Raw genomic sequence first — 5,873 nt, 5'->3', positions numbered from 1 at the left:
TAGGCCGGTATTCATAGTCAGTTCTTATTTCAAGACCGTCTTAAGTAATGTCTTAAAATGCTAATACGGCTCTGTGATTGGTTTAGGACATCTTAAGATTGTGCTTCAGTGCCGGTCTACAATAAGTGATTTAAGCCCTAAGCCTTAAGAAATTGACTAATCACAGTCGAGTATTCTCCTTATACTTGATTGTGATTGGTCAATTTCTTAAGGCTTAAGGCTTAAATCACCTGTTGTAGACCGGCACTTAATTGACTTAATACACGTATTTCTGCACATGCGCGTAAAACCGGTTGGGAACACTGCTTCCCATCGCAACGGCAACGACCTGCTGCTGGATGCTGGATCGCGATGCGGCTCTTGTCCTCTTCTGCCGCGAAGTCTGATGTAGAGCGCATGTGTTATTTTTGACATTTCTAATGATCATACAATACAAAAAAATTAATTATTTTTTGAAAATTCTATAGAGTTCAAAAAATGCTTTTATTGGCTCTTTTCCTTTTCAAAATAATTATGTTAATTGTATTAATCGTATTAAAAGGAGTAAAATAATAAAGAAATACTTAAATAATATATTATTTATTCAGTTTTAGAGATGAATAACATTCACGTAGTAATATAGATAAATATTGTTAATATAAAAGACAGTTTTTTATAAGAACATGTTTTGACTTATATTTTACATATACATATAATGCATATTATTTTACATATATTTCGCACAGAAAATGCATATTGGTATATGTTGCAATCTAAATATGTTGGATATTATAAATAATCTAAATCTTAGTTATTAATCATTCTTGGTAAAAGTGCATTTTAACGGATCCAGTCTCAATGACTTTGACCTTGATATATGTTGTCAAGATCACTGTCCTGAGTATACCTCTCTCACACCGACATGTGTAAGTTGTTGACATAATATTTTTCTGTAGAAGAACCATAGACATAGTATTATACTATGTCTATGAGAAGAACTATTCACCCCGAATAATGTTTCATCTTTAAAAAATGGGTTGGGTTAATTTTTTTTGGGATGGGAGTGCAAGGGGCGAGGCACCGCCCCTTCTCCACCCACGCGTTCGATTTACTCCACATAAATAAATGAATGTGCTAAGTTACGTTCTATTAAATGTACATATGTGTCTGAAAATTACATATAATTCGTGGAAATTCTTTTGTTAATAACTTTTTAATAAACAACGAGCGACGCTTAAAAATTCTTTTAGAGGATACTCAGGACAATGACCTTGAACATATGTCAAGGGTGGGTTAATATGTACTTCTACCTAATTCTTTTTCAATAATTAATTTCCGCATAAAAAGTCCAAAAGAAATATAAATAGAATATAAATTATATCTATTTTCGTGATAGTCTTTATTTTCCCTTTAAAACTCTTGAAATTATAAAATTGGATTCTGTTCGAAAAAAAAAATTGAATTTATAGTTTCGACATTAAGATATTCAATGCAGGAAAAATTAAAATGTATTGAAAGCCTCCTTAAATTCCGCCCAAAATTTTTTGCATGTGTGTTGTGTATGTGTCGGTACTTAATTAAATTAAATTGCGCGTTCTCTCCGTCCTGAGAAACGGTCGCGAGAAAACGGATATGTGCGTTTTTCTTTTCAAATCCACTCCCCTGGTTTCGCGTTATCCCGCTGCCATTATCCCATTCTTGGTGCATAGACGGTAGCATCAAACAATCAGGAAACTACTTCCATTTAATTCGGATTGGATAAAGCGCTTCTTATGCGCCGTCTTCGAAGTAGACTTCGGCGGCGGCGTCTCGCCAATTCATCCCCAATCGCGTAAAATTAGCCCCGAACGTTTAATTATCCCGGATGCAGTAACTGCACTTCGGTTTTCCGTCTTCTTTCTCTCCGTGTTCCAAGGCGAGTATTTATACCTCGTAGATTTAAATTCGATTTGCAACGTTTGCACGCCAGAACTGCCGGTAAGCTAAAACTGTTCGGGCGTCTTCGAAATTCCCTGCCCGGATGAATTATCTTCACGTTGAAAGAGAATTGTCTTCTATCGATTGTATTGCAGTGCGATAAAATTTGGAGGGCAAGCATCTCTCGCATCCAAAAATATTTTATATTTAAACATTTAATTATTTTACTGTATTTTCTAATAATTTTCTACATGAATTAAAAATATATATTATTTTGTAATCGAATATTTTTAAATTCTTTAAAGCATTGTGCTCTTGAACGAATTCATGATAATCTTTCAATGTGTAGTTTTAATTTTTTTGATAACACATATTTTTCATATTAGCAAAGCAGAAAATTGTAAAATTTTTATTGCGTTGTTTTTATATTATTCTTACATATGATAATATACTTTACACATTATTTATTATAAGTTTGAGACTTATTAAAATAAATTTCCGCGGTTATACTTACAATAAATATACGAATTTCCTCAGACATCAGCTAAGCATTTCAGCTTGATATCGCAATTTCTTTTTTCTCGATTAATTACAATTTATATAAAGTCGTGTCACACATGTACGCATACCGGATTGGTTCTTACACTTTTGATCTGCTTTTTCGTTTTTAATTTAGATTGACGTATCTGCGTTATTAATTTACAGTCAACTTTCTTCTACGCTAAAAATTGTGCTGCAATCGATGCCGCATATATCGTAATAACTCTTTTTTCCTTGTTCGATGCCGCACTTTAAATTGTCATTAGCGAGTGCTCGACTCGTATTTTCATTTCTCTTGACTAATTAACTATTTCTACAGAAAGTAAATGCAAAAAAAAGGAAGTTACGTTTTTTAATTCAAAACTTGTTGTACTAATTGTAAATTAAAAATATAAAGCTTTGTTTAATAATGCCTTTTATTTTGCTATTATTATATTATATTTTTCTAAAAAAACGGTAGTTGACTGATTTCGCTCATCTAAAGAAATTGTTCAATAATTATTTTTCCGCAATATTTGTATGTGATATAAATATTGTTTAATTAATAATTAATAAGCAGTAAGATCGTGGTAAGTAAAATCACAAAATACAAAAAATAAATATCGTTAAATGTTTAAATTTGTTAAATGTGTATGCACATTAATTAGATCATTATCAATATGTATTGATAAAAAGCCAAGTAATTCAAAATGATTCCATTATTTAAACGTATTATGTACCAGCTGCGCTGCAAATATATTTGCCGTTCCATTTGTAACTATCGATTTAGGATCAAAATAAAAAGAGCTGGCAGACTGGATGTGTCAGGCTTTTAGGATACGGTAAATTTATTCATCCCAATAGCACGGTATTAGTGTCATACAGAACGAAAAGAATCGTTTGACATTGGAGACGATTCGAGGAACAAATGCCATCTTCAATTGCCTTACGCCAATTGCAAAAAGAAAAAAATATTTGTACTAAAACTTAGTCTTGAAACAAATTTGACGCAATTATATTCAAATCTTCAAAAATCAATTCTAACATCAGTTTAAACGTGCTTTAAATATGGCAATATGTTAGTTACTCATAATCTCTATTGTAGCTAACAATAAAAATTATATCGGAAAAAGATTTAAAATTAATGTATAAAAAAAAATTAAGAATTGATATTTTTTAGATATTTGTTTTATAATCAAAATAAAAATAATTTGGCAAAGAAGGTCAAGTATCCTAGTTGTTCGAGCTATTGAGAGAAAAAGCAAGACAGGTAGGCAGGAAAAGAATTGAAGTGGCGAGAGGGTTGCTCGCTTAGGAATTGAGACATGTTACAACGGCGCACGGAGGCGTGGAAATGAAAGTATTACCAGCAGAAAGCAATTAGGAAAAAGTAGTAGGTGCCTAGGGATTAATTCCGAAAAAGCTCCGGGAACAAACCGGTAAAACGAAGACGAGAAAAAAATGGCAGACGATAGTTTGGATGGAAAAATGGCGAAAATAGTTGCACGTAGTCAAAGCCGTTGTTGAGACAGCAAGGAGATTGTTATTTTAATAGACCGCGCAAATAGCATTATTGAGAATTGAAAATTTTGTTTCTATTAGTTATAAATTAAATAATAAACATGATACGTAAAATATTTGTAGGTCTATTCGAATATGCATTATAGAGATATAAAAAATATGTAAAAATTTCTTAAAACTCATTTATAATTTAAATATTTTATTTACGATATTATAAGGTCAGTATTAAAACAATTTTTTGCTTTTGTTAATAATATACATAAATGTTAATATCAATAATATATAGATAAACAATAAAGATGAGAAGATGTAGATGATATAGATAATATATAGATAGTTAATTATTATTAACTTAATATATGGATGAAAATAATTAAAATAATTATAGCAGCTGACAAATTTTACATATACATATAATATAATAATTAATTAAGTAAAAAAAATAAAGTTACATAAAGAGATTCAGAGTCAGAAATTTTCACTGATGATAACGGTAGACAGATTAGCGAAAAGGGAGAATATTGCACCAAGAGTGCTGCGAAGTTGATTCTCAACAGAGGAAGATCAGAGCAGATCGGAGGAGACATTTCGGCAACGATGAAGGAAAGCTTCAGTGAATATCCGCGCATCTCAAAAGGACTTAATCCTGTCGGAGGGACTAAGAGGTTAGCGCTTGTAAGTCCGTTTCAGGGTTTTATCCTGCTGGAACGTGGCCAAAACCTCCCTCTTGCCCTCCCTTGCTCGACGACGACAACGATCGTTACAACCTGGCGAAGTCCTTGCAGGAAGCGAGCGACATTTGCCCGCTTTAAAGCCGACTGACATTTGTTTTCAGGTCAAGAGAGAAAGAGAGAGACAGAAAGGGAGAGAAAGAGAAAAGCTCAACGGTTCTTCTCTCTCTACTTTTAAAGTGCGTTTCGTCTTGCATTCTTAATTACAGTCTCTTCTCGGTGTCTGGCTACTTTGATGAGAGTACGTGCAAAGCTAAAATCTTTTGAGTGGTGTAAATGATATTTTTTTTACTTGTTGACAACTACTCATTGTCGGTACAAAAAGCAAAAAATTTTATTTTTGTTTGTTCAAAATCAGTGTATATTTGTATTTTACTTAATTCTACAGATTTTATTAATTTTGTCTATACATTAAAGTTCTTATTATTTTTTTAATTAATTTACATTTTCTTTAACAATAAACAAGTTAAATATTACGTTATCAAAAAGTTTTAAGATATATTGTGAAAATATAACAGATATAGATAACATTATTTTCTTCATTAAGTCTTATCAAATTAATTTTCTTCTAGCATTATAATTTCATCAAATTGTTATAACATTAATATAACATCTGAAATCGCATTTTTTTCTAGAATCAATCTGAATCAATATTTCCATTATATTTATAAATTAATTATCACTTAATTATCACTCAACTGTATATATTACTGTGTGTCTACTTCTATAGATAAGCGACGAGTTATTTAATAATATCATTTTTCGTTCTCATTCGGTTAAAATTCCATCAATTCTGCCTTTTCAAAGTTAAAAATAGAATCCGTTTTGGAAAAAGACAATTTGGTCTTGTCAATATAATATCCAGAACACGCATGGAAGCTGTGACAAGCTGAATGCAATTCAAAGGGAAAGGTTTGAAGAATGTTTGCGAGCAGAGAGAGAGAGAGTACTGTTCTTGAAGGAGAGGCAAGCGATAAATACTTCCCTCAAAGTTTTGTTTCAGCGCGCGATTCACTCACTCGCGAAACTTCTTCGATGCACCGTGCATTTGCCGTGAATTATTGCGCTTCGCGAGTTTATTTAGGAGCCCGTGAAGAAACATCAGCGATTATCCTTCTCCTTCGTTCGCGCAGTGCCGGATTTCTCAGTGATGTTTTTAGGGTTTATTTGCGCTTGATAATATATATAATATAATATATATATATA

This window comes from Formica exsecta, unplaced genomic scaffold (assembly GCF_003651465.1).
Source record: "Formica exsecta isolate Colony F162 unplaced genomic scaffold, ASM365146v1 scaffold283, whole genome shotgun sequence".
NCBI lineage: Eukaryota > Metazoa > Arthropoda > Insecta > Hymenoptera > Formicidae > Formica > Formica exsecta.
This window is presented reverse-complemented; position numbering follows the sequence as displayed.